Here is a 16,661-nt window from a genome sequence, read left to right as displayed (position 1 = left end):
CACCCATTACACAGTGTCTCAGAAAATTTTAATATTATTTAAGACCAATTGGTACTTTTGTCAGTGTGGGCAGTGTGCCAAGTCCTGCTGGAAAAAGAAATCTGCATCGCCATAAAAGTTGTCAGCAGAGGGAAGCATGAACTGCTGTAAGATTTTCTGGGAAAACACTGCAATGATTTTGGACTTGCTGTAACACAGTGGACCAACTCCAGCAGATGACATGTCTCACCATACCATCACTGAACATCAGTACATTTTGCATTTAGTTTGTAAATCAAGGGATCAGAGTCTGGAGGAAAAGTGGAGAGACACACAGTCCAAGCTGCTCGAGGTCTAGTGTGAAGTTTCCACAATTGGTGATGGTTTGGAGAGACATGTCATCTGCTGGTGTGGATTCACTGTGTTTTATCAAGTCTAAAGTCAATGCAGTGTTTTCCCATAAAATCTTACAGCACTTCATGCTTCCCTCTGCTGACAACTTTTATGGAAATGCTGATTTCATTTTCCAGCAGGACTTGGCACCAATATTATATAAGACCAATACCAACTGGTGTAATAATATTCAAATTTTCTAAAACACTGACATTTGGGATTTCATTGGATGTAATCCGCAATCAACAACAATAAAAGAAATGAACACTTAAAATAGATCACTGTGTAACACCTCTACATAAAATGTTTCATATTTTCAACTGAATTACTAAAATAAAATATATGAAAATATAATATGATATTCTATATATTTTTTTGATGAACTAGTACAGATTTTTGTAAAACAAAAACAAAACTGATATGATGTGTATAGAAGGCATGCAAAAAAAACCCTGTATATCCCCTAATGCTCTTTTACTAGCTTAATGGCTAATCATAATGCTAACACTGTAAGGAGTATGATTGTTAAATGTAACAAATGGCACTTTGCCTTAGATTACACTGGCAGTTTAAAAGGATGGCTTAGATACACACACACACACACACACACACACACACACACACACACACAGGGGCGTAGCAGCAAATTCTGGGCCCTGTACACTCTCAATGTCAGTGGGCCCCTGTCCATGCCAGTACACAATGAACGTGGATTTTCATGGGCCCCTCTTTTTACTCGGGCCCTGGGTAGTCAGGTCCACTTTTCCCCCCACTACCACGCCCATGCACACACACACACACATATATATATATATATATCAGGGATTCTTGAGACAAGGGACACAATGGGTTTTTAATTTATAAAAATAAAATTTAGATCTTTTCAAAATATATTTATATTGTGGCGGCTCTGGGTTGTGTGTGTGGCTGCCTGTAGGCATGGTTCTGTTCTCCTGTGTGCGAGGATGACAGGGGTGGGGCATCTCCCTTGGGAGGGGTTATGCAGAGAGGGTGGGCACCACTCTGGATCTGCCATCTGGGAGACACACAGCTGGGTTGGTGGCCTTTGGGCTATTTTAGCTCTGTGGGTATGGTTTTAGCTCTCCCAGTCTTGTTATAGACTGTAAGTGAGTGGCAAGCTGGTTCAATAAAGGAGCTGTTGAGCATTCAGCATGAGTCTCGCGGGTCTTCCTTCCTCTTCCACACCACAATATATTATAGTTGTCCCAGGCGTTGGCCTTTTGATGCTGTGAAAATACAATCTCCCAGATTTAACTTTTTTTTTTTATAAGTTCATATTAAGCCTGGGATTTTGTCAACACCGTAAGACACATAGAAACATAAAATATGTATTTTGAATAAACATATTGCAATTATTTTGACTACTGGATGTTATTTTAATCTGTGTTATTTAATCCATGTTGTTAAACTAATACTATAACTTTAAAAATATATATAAATATATCAAGCTGCTGATTATTATAACTGGGGAAATATACATTTACATATTTATTTTTTAATCTCAAAAACAAACAATGATTGTCAGCAACACAGAAATTACAAATTTATTTAGGAAATGCAGTGTTTTTATTGAGATAATCTAAGACAATGTAATAAAATGTCTTTTTAAAAACAAAAATGAACAGAAAACTCATGGAGTTGACGAGCTGTTGATGTTGTTGATGCATTAGAAGAGAACTGGAGATAGCTTCACTTTTTGCACTCACACCCACTTTAAAAACAGGAACTTGGCAGTAGGCATATCAGATCTCTTGAACAGTCCATAAACTCAGCAAATATACAGATCATGGAGAAAAACATTAAGAATGTTCTTTAATTCAGCCTTTGGAAATGGAAAAAAAATCTTGAACTCATCTTATATTATGGCATGAATTTAAACACCTGGCTACAACCGATTGAAAAGGTCCTCATTACAAAATTTGTTACGGAGTTGACGCCTGTTGGAGTCTTATGGAGTTGACGAAATCTTCCATTTTTTATCGTAACACGTGATTTCTTTGCAGAAGCCATCTTGTTTATCACCAGCTGCTTGTGGCCTCAACAATAAAGTTAGATTAAACTTTTATTTCTTAATAAAATCAAATAAACCTTGTTTTTTTCGACCACGGTGTTGACACTCTATGGTTTTGACATAGCTGCTTTTGTAAAAGAAGATAATTAAGGAAACATATGAGAAATATTTACTTACCAGAGCAGTGGCCTCATGGCTTGTCCACGAAACAGGAAGTGAAAAAGTGGTTCTTAGTGTGATTTGGCCAATATAATGCCTGTTTTGCATTTTTGAAAAATCTTATGGTATTGACAGAAACACTGGACTAAAGGTGTGTCTAATGAGTAACAAGGTTTTATTAATGCAAAATATTGAGAGTACAATCAGTCATGAAACCATCACGCCCTGAAGGTGCTCTGAGACTAACAGTTTCTCAGAGGGTGTTATCTATCCCCGCTCTGCCTTATTCTGAAAACATAAACCATACATGGGCATAGGGTTTCCGCCTGCACCTGCATCCTTCAAAACTCCCTTCTGTTCCCAGATAGAGTCTAAAAGTCAGCATAACCTCTTCACATTCACATCCTGGTGTTTTCACAACATGGTTATAAGACAAGATTTCTCTGCTAGTCAGCACGTACACTAAATGTCAGACTAACCTAAGAGTAACTTTGCAAAAAAACTAATTTGAGTGAATTACCTCTGTGAAAAATAAGTGTGAATAAGCACATCTAATAAAATAATCATGCATAAAATGATCACATCTAGTGAAATGAACATGCATAAAATGATTACATTTGTCATAACAAGGTGGTTGTATTGGTGATAATGAAATTTCCCATGTCAGCGGCTACATGAAAATGTGCTCCTTTGTTTTTCGGAACAACACTATCTGCTCCTCTAAGAGGGTGATGTCATCAAGTACACAGCTGTTCCAATTACACAACAACCGTCCCGCTTCCTCCCGTCCTCAGCAGTCCGCACTCGCGATCTGAACTTCCCAAGTCCGTTCTTCACAAGTACGGGAGTCCAGACTCATGTAATGTTACTTGTTACATTACATTACATTACATTTGGCAGACGCTTTTGTCCAAAGCAACTTACAAAGGTCAAGTACAAAAGTAATAGAAGTTAAAGGTAAAATATTTTTAGATAGGGCTTAAAGGAGGTCGAAGGGAAATAAAGGGATAGAGAAGTGAAGGAGGGGAAGAAAGAAATGAGGTTAGAAGTAGTTAGTGTGTTAGAGGTGTTAAGAGAGTAAGTGCTCTTTGAAGAGCTCTGTCTTCAGGAGTCTCTTAAAGATAGCGAGAGGTTCTCCTGCTCTCGTAGTGTAAGGCAGTTTGTTCCACCATTGGGGAACTCTGTATGAGAACAGTCTGGATTGCTTTGTGTGAATGTTTGGCAAAGCAAGACAACGTTTATTGGAGGAGCGCAGCGGCCGGGAGGTGACGTAAGCCTTCAGGAGTGAGTGCAGGTAGGAAGGAGCCTGTTCTGTCATCACCTTGTAGGCGATTGTAAGAGCTTTGAATTTGATGCGAGCATCAACTGGTAGCCAATGGAGCTCAATGAGCAGCGGTGTGACATGAGCCCGTTTTGGCTGGTTGAAGACCAGACGTGCTGCTGCACTCTGGATCATTTGGAATGGATGGTTTTGCTGGTATGACCAGAAGTTCAGTCTTTGAGAGATTTAATTGAAGGTGATGCTCCTTCATCGATGAGGATATGTCAGAGAGACACTGCGATATCCGTGCAGAAGAGTGATCTTCAGGTGAGAATGACAGGTATAGCTGGGTGTCATCAGCAAAGCAATGGTAGGAAAATCCATGTGAGCAGATAACCTGTCCAAGAGAGTTGGTGTATATTGAGAAGAGAAGGGGACCCAGTACAGAACCCTGGGGAACCCCAGGGGATAAGGAGTGGGCCGAGGACAGCTGTCCTTGCCTCGACACCTTGAACGAGCGCACAGTGAGATATGATCTGAATCATGACAGCACATTGTCTGAGATCCCCATGTTTGAGAGTATAGTCAGGAAGAAGGCATGGTTGACTGTGTCGAAGGCGGCCGAGAGGTCCAGCAGAATGAGCACTGAGGACTGAACTGCAGCTCTGGCAGTTTTCAATGCTTCAGTCACAGACAACAGAGCCATTTCGGTAGAGTGTCCCTTTTTGAACCCAAATTGGTTCTGGTCCAGGGGGTCATTCTGGGAGAGGAAGCAAGAGACCTGATTTAAAACTGCTCTCTCTAGTGTTTTAGAGAGAAAGGGTAGTAGTGAGACCGGTCTGTAGTTATCAACCTGGGTGAGGTTGAGAGAAGGCTTTTTAAGCAGTGGTGTCACATGGGCAAAGCAGTTGGGATTACACCAGAAGTTAAAGAGGCATTGATCATGTGAGTGATGGCCGGAGTGATTGCAGGTGCAATGGTTTGAAGGAATTGGGTCAAGCGGACACGTAGTAGGACGGCTACGTGTTAGGAGAGCCAGTGTCTTGTTCTCAGTGAGAGGAGTGAACGAAGAGAAAGCGACGCCTTCGGTGGAGGGACACCGGGCAGCAGAGCATGTAGTAGGACTGCAACATGTTACATCAGTAAACTGGTTGCTGATAGCTGCCACTTTCCCAGTAAAGAATGAGGCAAGTGTTTCAGCAGTAAGGCATGTAGCCGGAGGAGGAGGCGGAGGTGGAGTAGTGATTTAAATGTAGCAAATAGTTTCCGGGAGTCTGTGAGTATTGTGATAAAATTCAGCTTTAGCAGTTGTGATGCTGGCTGAGAAAGACACCAGGAGCAGTTGCAAATTTTTTGTGTGCTTGTTTTTTTTTTGCCATTTTCTTTCGGCAGCTCAGAGTTTGGAGCGTAGTTCCCTGAGTGTGACATTTTTAAGCCATGGCAGCTGTTTGCTGATGTAAGAGGACAGAGGTTGTCCAAAGAGGTGCTTAGTGTGGAGCAGAGAGTATCAGTGGCATCATTTACATTGATTGATGAAAATGAGCCTTGTGGAGGCCTATTGTCAGTCACCAGTGAGGAGAACTGATCTGCTGAGATATCTCGAAGATTTTGGCGGAACGAGACCATAGTAGGAGTAGCTGTGGGTTGATTTGAAATATGAATATTGAGTTGCATGAAGTAGTGATCGGAGAGGTGCAAAGGAGTGACAGTTAAAGAGTCTGTGTCACAGTAAGGAGTGAAGATCAGGTCTAGATGTTTGCCAGCTTTATGTGTTGGAGGGCTGGGGACCTGCTCCAGTTTGAAAGACTGCATGAGGGATGAGAAGTCTGTGAAGCTGGTACTGTCGTGGTGGATGTTCATATCCCCTAGAATGAGCATGGGAAAATCTTGCTCAGGGATAGAAGACAGTAGCATGTCGAGTTCATGTGTGAACTGTGAGCCCATTTGTCCACAAGGACGGTAGATAACAATAATGGCACGTTTTGCTGGAGTATTGACCAGTGTGGCATGATACTCAAATGAATTGTATGTGTTTGCAGGTAATAGTGGAGTTTGTTTTAAGCCATTAGCGATTAATAGGCCAGTTCCACCTCCTCGCCATGAGAGACGATAAGTATGGGAGAAGGAATAATTATTGTAAAGAGCCGCCAGAGTAGCAGTGTTTTCAGGTTTAATCCAGGTTTCGGTCAGAGCCAGCAGTTCTAATGACAGATGATTTGCATAAGAGGCGATTAAATCTGCTTTATTAACAGCCGACTGGTAGTTCCACAGCCCAACAGAGAAAGAGGTAGTAGTGGGCGGGGTTTGCTTAAGTGGACGCAGGTTAGGATGATCCTGGTGCCTGGTTGTGTTTTTTCGCCTTCTGTGTATAACGGAGATTACCGGAATGTGTTGGGAGCACATTTTTTAGGAGGCAGTAGGACAGGCCTTGCGCAGGTAGACTCGCAGGTCGACTTGCAGGTCTTTACCCGAGTTGGTTTTCACACAAGGAGGTCTTCACACAACAGCTGACGCCTCTGCGAGTGTGAGTGACGAAATACGCCTCTAAATTTCGCACAGCAGCGGGCGATATAGGAAATCATTGCCACCAGACTGTCTTTTAGTGCCGTGAGTAATACCTCCAAGGTCCGCAGACAGAGAAAGTGTGAATGAGGGGGGTTGCCGCACCCCGCTCTAAAGAAACTCGCCCATCCTTGTCCGAAAAGCACGCTAAAAAGTGCGTTTGCTGTTGCTGGCACAGCGTAGTTAAAGTGACAGTGAAGTAAAAGAGCAGTCTGGTGTAGCTTGAAGTTCCTGATAGCCGTGCTAGTGTGCCCTTCTCTTGTGTATTGAGAAACGGCCAGGATCTGTAGTGCACTACAGGTACCCCGATGGTGTACTACTCCGCTCTGATTTCGCAGTGTGCATCTTCGTGGTTTACTGCATCCCATCATGCATTGCAACTGGCTTCTCTAGTTCGCTTCAGAAAAAAAAGAGGGTGGCGAGTGCGAGAGATTTTTTAAATGTTTAAAGTATGGAAATATATATATATATATATATATTTTAAATTAAGGGATTTATTTTGGAAAGTATTGGCTCACCGCTGTCGAGACCCTCCGCTTCCACGGCTGTGTCCTTCCACTGCTGTGGCCGAGCGCTCTCCGCTGCCGGGACCCTCCACTGCCGCTGCCGCGTGTTCTCTGCTGCCTGGACCCTTGGCAGCGGTGAGCCATTACTTTCCTTAATGTAGTAAATAATTCCCTCAGTTTTAATAAATTATTCTGTTACTTTAATAAATAATTCCCTCAGTTTTAATAAATCGTTCTCTTTATTTAATAAATAATTCCAATAAATCTTTCTTTTAATTTAATAAATAATTACCTTTGTTTAATAAATTGTTCTGTTGATTTAATAAATAATTCCCTGAGTTTTAATACATATTGTTCTTTTAAATAATGAATGATTTGATACAAATTAATAAAATAGTTTCACTTGTGCAACGTGTCTCATTTCTTTTATTGTTGAGATTGCGTAAATATAATTGAGTGTTTAAATGTTTTTTTCTTGTTGGTACTTACATAGATGAAAATAGTAATCTACTAAAAGAAATAGAAAAAAACATATTTAAATATAACTGGAACATACTTGGGTTGTGGGGGCTGCTGCTAAATGCTTGTTACATTTACATTTACGGTATTTAGCAGACGCCCTTACCCAGAGCGACTTACAACAGTGCTTCAAAGTTACTTAAGATATCCAAAGCTAGTTTGTAGACTAGGATCAAGAGATGCATAGAACTTAATCATGTTAAGAACCCTAGGAACCTTTTTTTTTTTTTTTTTTTTTTTTTTTTTAGTTTAGGAACTCTTTAAAAAGATGTGTCTTCAGTCAACGTTTGAAGACGGCGAGTGACTCTGCTGTTCTGACATCCAGTGGAAGTTCATTCCACCACCTTGGTGCCAGCACAAAGAAGAGTCTGGATGTATGTTTTCTATGTGTTTTGAGTGATGGAGGTTCGAGCCGAGCTGTACTGGAAGCTTTATGTGCTCTTGGTGCAGATCTGGCTTTGACCAGCGCCATCAGGTATGAAGGTGCTGGTCCGTTTTTTGCCTTGTAGGCCAGCGTCAGGGTTTTTAATCGGATGCGGACAACAACAGGAAGCCAGTGGAGGGAACGCAGCAAAGGAGTCACATGACTGAACTTCGGAAGATTGAAGACGAGTCGTGCTGCCGCGTTCTGAATTAATTGTAGTGGTTTGGTGGCTCTCAGTGGAAGACCAGCCAGTAGAGAGTTGCAGTAGTCAAGTCTTGAGATGACAAGAGACTGCACAAGCACCTGAGTGGCTTGTTAGAATTGGGTTAACTGCACTAACATTAAATTCTAAAATAAAAGCAGCAATTGCTGTTCTGGACAGTATACAGATCTCATTAGTCTTAATAATGAAAAGGTAGGACATTTTTCATGTTCTTTCTGTTTACAACTCACAGGAATTCAGAGCACTACAGAGCACTGACTCATACTTGTCAAGTCTCCCGTTCTGGCTGGGAAACTACCGTATTTTACTCCTCTTTCTCCCCGTTCTCCCGTATTAGTATTTTCCCGTAAATTTCCCGTATTATATTACAATGAAAAATATATATAAATATATATTATTGAGGAGACTCTCTGTATTAAGAGACGCTCTGTGTCTCTTAACCAATCGTGGAGGCAGTTCAAGGAGAAAGTCCCGCCTTTCAGGAGAAACAGCCTATCAGCTTGCAAAGGAGGGTGGGGAAGCCCCCCGTCGCTGTGAGTTCAGGCAGCTAGTCGGAGCAGCTGATGTTAAAACAGATCTGGATATACAGCGATTTTTCTAAAAGAAAGGTAACGGTAGGTTAATCATGTAAACTGTGATGAGATTTTTCTGACAGCTGCTTAAAAATACTCGTCTCCGAAATAAAACACACAGATTAAACCTCTTAAAATAAAAAAATTACAGCTTGTGACTCAGTTTAACTAGATTTTGTTCAATTTTAAATCCATTAAATAAATAAAAAATATATCATATAAAAGAGTGCATTTATGCCAACAAGACATGAAATCTTAACTTTTTAAAAATATCTAGAAAAGGGTTTTTAATTTGGCTGTATTAAAAGAATGACATATGTAGGAATTTCCACAACATTTCAGATTCTGATAATCTATTTGTAGTGTAAGTGGTTCACATGTGGTTATTTTAGATTTTTTTGTAAACCTATTTTAAAATGTAAGGCATACTGAACCTTCGTTGGGCTGGTGGGACGACTTTAAGCGGACAGAGGAAAATATCCCTTATTTTTAAATCTAAAACTTTACAGGTATGCTGACTGGTGTGTCACGGGACTGTGTAGGGTACTACAATCAAAAGTGTTGCAGTACTGAATACTACGTACTGGGCAGTGTGTAGTATGAAGTACATACTAGTGCAGTATGCAGTATAGTAGTATCTCATTCTGAATACAGCCAAAGAGAAAGATCCTTCACATACCTTTAGCAGAGCTACTAAACTTCAGTGTTTGACAACATGAACACCTGAGCATTTTTTTTTTACTGCCAGTGTATTGCTATGCACATAAATATGCCATTTTCTTTTTGATGTATGAGTTGTTCAAAATCAGTCAGTCACGAAAAATACATTATTTTTGATGTTTTCACCCCTTTTACACTTGGTCACTTCATGTGACTAGTAATCTATGTTGCCAATATATTACCAAATCATTGAACTCAGTTTCCAAACACTTCCATGGCCACAGGTGTATAATACTTAGCACTTCCCACTTGCTCTGTAAATGTAAAATGTCACAGCTGGGTTAGCAGGTGCTGTGGTTCTCAGTGTGCAGAAAAAACAGCTATAGACCTTCAAACTTCATTTGACCTTAAGATTAGACAGAATATGCAAATGTTTGGTGTTTCGGGTTGTACCGGGAGGAGTTTGGGTTGTTAAATGTGTTTGGAGAGGCTGGTGATTTTACTCTGCTAAACAATTAGGGTTAAATACATCTAAAACCACCTTCCAAAGTGGTTTAAATGATCAGATTGCATTTTTTAATTAATGTGTCTTGGGTAGACCTGTCATAGCTAGCGACTTACCATACAATAGACAAAAATCATTTTTGCTCACCTCAATACTGCCCATGGTGTTTACCTAGTTAGGAGTGCCTGTTAACATGAATGAGCCCATATTTTATTTTATTTTTTAAACTGTGTTTCTTTGTTTGTTTACATTTTATGCAGGATATTTACATTTTAAATAAAATTGTATAGTCCAGTCTCTCAATAGTATTCTTAATATTTAAAAGCTCATTGCTCTTTGAAAATCATGTGTAAATGCAATATTATGCTACTACTTTATCATAATATCAGTGGCACCAAATGAGCTAAAATTGAGAATAATAATGTTTATTGTCATTATTTCTGGAACAATATATAATTTAAAAACAATGATTATAATAACAGCCCTTGTTTTAGGTGTTTATTTTATATCCTGATATATTTAAAGAGGTGTGTAAGTTTTGCACCAGTGGTTAAATTAAATGGAAAAACTGTTAACAGTTATAGCACTACCAAAGAAAGCTAAATGTATAAATGTTTAACATGTTACGAGGTATTAGCATTCTGAAATATGTCTTTCCTTACTGCATAGCTGGGCTGGAGGTCAAGTTTGCTTATTCTATTGTAAAAGATCAATTTTTTTGCTCATTTTCATGCGATTAGCACTAATATGCTATCACACTGGATATCTTAAGTTTTACATATAGCACAATGACCATTCAGGGCTAAAACAGTAATTCACTTCCAAGAGGGAATTTTCATTATTTAGCCTTAAATGTACAGGAAAATGTAAAAAAAAAAAAGCGCCTGTTATATTTGGAGTTTATAATGTGTGTATGGATGTTGGTGATGAATAGTCAATCATTCTCTACATTTCCTGGTTTATTAGATTGAAAAAGATACAATCAAGGGCAAAAAACTACACAGCCTTATATTAGGTGTACACCAGGCGTCTTCAAAGTGTTCAAAATCTATCCAAAGTGCCCCAACCTCTCTAAATACAAGGAAGAAGCTGTCACTATATAAACAATAAATATATCGTAATGTATGGATTATTCTGTAACACATTTTGTAATTGTCCAATCTAGGCTTCCATACACAGACAGAGCTGTTGTGCTGGTGCTGAACCTGAGTGATTCATAATAAACAGAGCTCCCGAAAGTCTGACTGCAGTGTCAATTATATTCAGTGTTGGGCATTTTACTTTGAAAATGTAATTAGTTATAGTTACTGGTTACTTCACTATAAAAGTAACTAGTTACCAGTAAAAGTAACTATCGCGTTACTTTTTATTATTCGCCCGTCAAAAAAAGGAATCAATAATGCATTTACTATTATTATTAGAAAAATAACAAATGAAAATAAACCCAAAATGTTGACAAAAATATAATCTAATGAATAAAAAAAAAAAACTAAATTCTCCACATAACCAAAGAAAGTTACTAAAACTTGTAATACTGAAAAAAACGGAAAAACGTGTCTGGGGATGAAATTAAACAAACCAAGCCACACTCAAAGGAAATATGTATATATAAAATAAACAAAATAATGGACAAAACAACAATCTAATGACCGTTAAAATGGTATTAATATAACAGCTTCACCAAAACAGAATAGAGCTTAGATCGGGCCCAAAAAATCCAACCCGACCCAGCCCGTGCACATTCTGCCCGAGCCCGATCCAACCCGAACCATGAACTGTCGGCCGACCCATAAACTGTCTGTTTTCGGGCTGATTAAATGAGCAAAATATAATCAGAATTATGTTAAATAACACTGTAACATAAAAGCATAGAACTATTATTTAATTTAAATGATTTTTAAGAACAGCTACACACAATGATGCAAGAAAAACACGGAGGCGTTCACGTGCACACAGAGCTACGTGATTACATTTTTCATTTTTATTATAGTTTAATTTTATTTTGTTTTTATTTTTTCTGTTCAGCAAGTTTTTAGGGTGGGCTTGCTAGTTTTTATTAGTTTCCACACATCTCATCAGAGAGATCAATCTAAGAAACGTGAGAGAGAGAGAGAGAGAGAGAGATGGCGGCGCATGCACATGCACCAAGATGGCGGCGCATGCAAATGCAGCGGCTACTCTCTCTTCCGAGGAAACAGCGTTTTCGTGTTTTTTGTCTCGTAAGTCGCAGTGTTTTTGTTCGTCTTTGTCGTGCGTTCATGTCCTGAAGCGCACCTACAGCCGTGAGTTTCTGCTTGGAGTCGGCAGAAACTCACTTTTGGAGTTAAACCGCGGACTCCGAGAAGAACTGCGAGTCTGCGGCGTGCTCCGGACACCCGCACCCCCACCGACCCCCAACGCTGCAGCTCACCCACAATGGAAGCGCCACAGGCGGCAGGCGAGAAGGCAGAAGCGGGGTAAGCGCGGGGGTATCCGAGCGAGGTTAGCGGCTAACCCACACAAGCCAGCTATCCCCACCATGCTTTTGGCCAATGTACGCTCTCTGGACAAGAAACTGGATTACATCCGCTTACTTCAGTCAACTCAGAAGACCGTGAGAGACTGTTTTGTTTATGTTTTCACCGAAACCTGGCTCAACAACAGCGTCCCGTACCATGCCGTTCAGCTGGAGCGGCTAACATGCTATCGGGCGGACCGCGCGCTAGCTGACGGAGGTAAGAGCCGCAGCGGCGGGCTCTGTGTTTACATCAGCGATGCTTGGTGTTGGAACGTTGTTGTGCTCTGTAAACACTGCTCACCGGTAGTGGAACTGATGATTATCAAGTGCCGTCCGTTCTATCTACCGAGAGATTTCTCCGCCGTGCTGATTGCTGCTGTTTACATCCCTCCGACCTCCATCAACAGCGTGAGGAGTGAAGCACTGAATGAACTGTACCAGTACATCAGTGAACAGCATACAGCACACCCAGATGCTTTTCTCATTCTGGCTGGAGATTTCAACCATGCAGACCCAAAGAGTGTGTTTTCTGGACTTTTTAAACACATAGACTTTCCAACCAGGGGTAACAACACATTGGACCAGGTCTTACTACACACAGAGGAGCCTACCGAGCCTCCCCCCTCCCCCACCTTGGAGCCTCTGATCACCTCACCATTATGCTAATGCCAGCTTACAGACCACTGGTTAAAGTCACCAAACCAGTTCTTAAGCAGGTACGAGTGTGGCCAGAGGGTTCCTCAGAGGCACTTCAGGACTGTTTCAGCACAACAGACTCCAATATGTTCAGAGAGGCTGCCACCCATAACAACTCCACAGACATTCAGGAATACACAGAAACTGTCTCTGCCTACATCACCAAGTGCACTGATGATGTAACCGACCTCAAGACCATCACTATTCGAGCGAATCAAAAACCATGGCTGACAGGAGAGGTCCACAAGCTCCTGAAGGCTAGAAATGCAGCCTTCAGAACAGGTGACCAGGCAGGCCTGAGGACAGCCAGGGCCAACCTGTCCCGCGGGATCAGGAAAGCTAAAAGGCTGTACTCAAAGAAGATTTCCCAACGCTTCAGTGACAGTAGAGACACACGGAACCTGTGGCAGGGTATCCAGTCTATCACAGGCTATAAACCACGGCCACAGACCTGTGACAGCGACACATCTCTGCTGAACGACCTGAATGGGTTCTTCGCAAGGTTCGAGCCACTCAACAACACACCCGCCCAAAAATCCATCCTTCCTCCTGGTGACCAGGTGCTGACGCTGTCCCCAGACAGTGTGAGGAGAGCATTCAGCAGGATCAATGCTCGGAAAGCTCCTGGGCCTGACAACATTCCTGGTCGTGTGCTGAGAGACTGTGCCTGGGAACTCGCAGAGGTTTATACTGACATCAATAACACCTCTCTGAGTCAGGCGGTGGTTCCCACATGCTTCAAAGCCACCACCATCATCCCTATCCCAAAGAAGGCATCGCCATCCTGTTTCAATGACTATTGTCCAGTTGCACTCACCCCCATCCTCATGAAGTGCTTCGAACGACTAGTCATGCATCACATCAAGTCTTCGCTCCCCCCCTCCCTGGACCCCTACCAGTTTGCATATCGGTCAAATCGCTCGACCGATGATGCCATCTCCACTGTTCTCCACTCAGCCCTCACACACCTGGACAAGAAGAACACCTACGTCAAAATGCTGTTTGTTGACTTCAGCTCGGCATTCAACACAATCGTCCCCCAACAGCTCATACTCAAACTGGACAGTCTGGGGCTGAGCACTTCACTGTGCAACTGGCTGTTAGACTTCCTGACTGGAAGACCACAGGCAGTGCGGGTTGGCAGCAGCACATCCAGCATCATCACACTGAACACAGGGGCTCCCCAAGGATGTGTGCTGAGCCCCCTTCTGTTCACTCTGCTGACCCATGACTGCACACCAGCACACACCTCCAACCTCTTCGTCAAGTTTGCGGATGACGGTGGTGGGTCTCATCAACAACAACGATGAGTCACACTACAGGAGCGAGGTGAGCCGCCTGGCCTCCTGGTGCAAACACAACAATCTCTCTCTGAACACAGAGAAGACCAAGGAGATTGTTGTGGACTTCAGGAGAACTCACACACAGCACACACCTCTGTTCATCAACGGAACTGCTGTGGAGAGGGTGAGCAGCACCAAGTTCCTGGGTGTGCACATCCCAGAGGACCTCTCCTGGAGCACCAACTCAGCATCACTGGCCAGGAAGGCAAATCAGCGTCTCTACTTTCTCCGCAAGCTGAGAAGAGCTGGAGCCCCCACCCCCATCATGACCACCTTCTACAGAGGGGCCATCGAGAGCATCCTGACCAGCTGTTTCACCGTGTGGTACGGGGCCTGCACAGCATCCTGCCGCAGGACCCTCCAGCGCATCGTGAGAGCAGCTGAGAAGATTGTTGGCACCTCTCTCCCCTCCCTTCAGGACTTGTACAGCTCCCGCCTCACACGGAAAGCCCTCCGTCTGGCAGGAGATCCCTCCCACCCACTACACAGCTTCTTCAGCCTGCTGCCATCAGGGAGGAGACTTAGGAGTCTCGGGGCGAGGACCAGCAGACTGCGAGACAGCCCCATCCATCAGGCTGTGAGGATGCTGAACTCTCTTCCTGCTCTACCCCCCATGTGTTTTTTTTAGCGTGCTCTCCTCCTTCGCGTCTCTTTACCGTAAAATCGCGCGTATACGCGCATTTAAATTTAAAGCGCGGATGACTTGACTAGGAATTTCCGAAGCGCGGACAGCTTGACTCCGGTTGTATTTTACACCTTCCTCAGTGTAAATTAATGCACTCGGCGCGCACTGTTGCCACATCCAATAAGCCGGCCACGCAGGCACGCCCGGAGGCAGGGGATGCGGCATCTAGGTATAAGATATCTATGGTGCTGAACCTGTGTGCTTCACAATAAACAGAGCTTCCGAAGGTTTAACTGCAGTGTCAATTATAATACATATATTATAATATTTTTCGTTTGTTTGTGATAAAACAAATTAATGTAAGTCCATTCAGTTTATCATATCTGAAAGGGATCAGCTGTCCCATTTTCCCAATTACTGCTCCTTTTCTCCATTCCTACTTCTCCTCTCCTCTCACCCATTCCTCCTCGTTCTTCTTGGGAAGGAGAGGAGTAGGAAAGGTAGAGAGGAGGAGTAGCAGAAGTGGAATAAGAGAATTCCATATGGGTACTCTCCACTATAGAAATTCTTTGGTTGGTCTCTGTAGCGACAGGGACTTTTATTTTGAAGAACTGTCAAGCTATGTGAGGCGGTAGGTGGAAGTGAGTAGTGTGAGAGAGCGATTTCATCAGCCGGCGTGGTTCACACTGCATCACTGCTGTCACAGTGCCCTGCAGTCCTCCTGTCAGAAGGTAAGAGAACCTGAAACTCTTTAAACTGGTTTATTCACGACCTTTAGCTTTAGAACAGTCTTTTCCTCATTCTGATTTATAGTGGAGATGATCTCAGATTCTCAGGTTCAGATCTCGATATGATTTTAGACCTGCCTATAAACCCGAAATTTGGCTAGCACCTTTATGTAACTCTAACACCTTCATCTCCATCCTTCATATTTCATCATCCTGAACTGTGCGCTCTGTGCTCAGACCTGTGTGGACAGATAAGTAACGTTACACACTGTTCCTTACTGATACTGAGTTTAATGAGAAAACGTAAAAAAGTTAAATAATTTACTGCCGCGCCCTTAAATCCTGTACTTTTGTATTACTTACTTTAAAAAGACCGGTAATGATGTATCTTAATAAAGTCTGAACATGCTGTGGGTTGAACACGTGTTTGTAACTCGGTTGAAAATTGCATCAGCAGCAGTGGTAAAGGACCTGGGTGCGTCCCAAATCGACCCTAGTCCCCTACGTAGTGTGTTACTGGATAGATATAACGTTATACATCTCAGGTAAAAATTAAGAGACCGCTTCAGTTTCCGAATCAGTTTATCTGAATTTGCTATTTATAGGTAACGTTATATGTTTGAGTAAAATGAACATTGTTGTTTTGTTGTGGGACATTCCAGGATTGTGGTACATTTCTGGGGTGGTTACTTCTGAAAATTTACTAAATACAGGTAATAGACTATCAAAAAGTTTGATTTGTCAAGCTCAGGTATCAAAGCAGTATTTTTAAAATAAGATTATGCAATATATACGGTAACTTACAGCAACAGGCTTGCAAATCTAAGTTGTGGTTTACCCTAGGAACAGATGGTAACTGTAATATTTAGCTATGTATACAAGATCAAGGACAAACATGGTTATATAAGTATATAAAGTAAAAATTGACTCTACTTATTATTAGTCTTACAATATGAGTAACAGGGTTGCGTTCACTG

General features: G+C 42.0%; 1 protein-coding gene across 7 annotated transcripts in view; it reads left to right on the top strand.

Annotated features, from left to right (window-relative positions):
• LOC111190432 (asparagine synthetase [glutamine-hydrolyzing]-like) overlaps window positions 1-16,661 on the top strand; it is a 146,035-nt gene that overhangs the window by 113,849 nt on the left and 15,525 nt on the right. Inside the window, exon 1 of one of the 7 annotated variants that reach the window (XM_049476441.1) lies at window positions 15,602-15,687. The exons of the other annotated variants lie outside the window; for them this stretch is intronic. The gene's annotated coding sequence lies outside the window, so the exon portion shown is untranslated. Of the gene's footprint in view, window positions 1-15,601; window positions 15,688-16,661 lie in introns of those variants that run through there. 7 annotated transcript variants of the gene reach the window in all.

The sequence above is a fragment of the Astyanax mexicanus genome, chromosome 3, assembly GCF_023375975.1.
Source record: "Astyanax mexicanus isolate ESR-SI-001 chromosome 3, AstMex3_surface, whole genome shotgun sequence".
NCBI classification, from domain to species: domain Eukaryota; kingdom Metazoa; phylum Chordata; class Actinopteri; order Characiformes; family Acestrorhamphidae; genus Astyanax; species Astyanax mexicanus.
The sequence above is the reverse complement of the archived record's forward strand: the minus strand, read 5'-3'. Positions and strand labels throughout refer to the sequence as shown.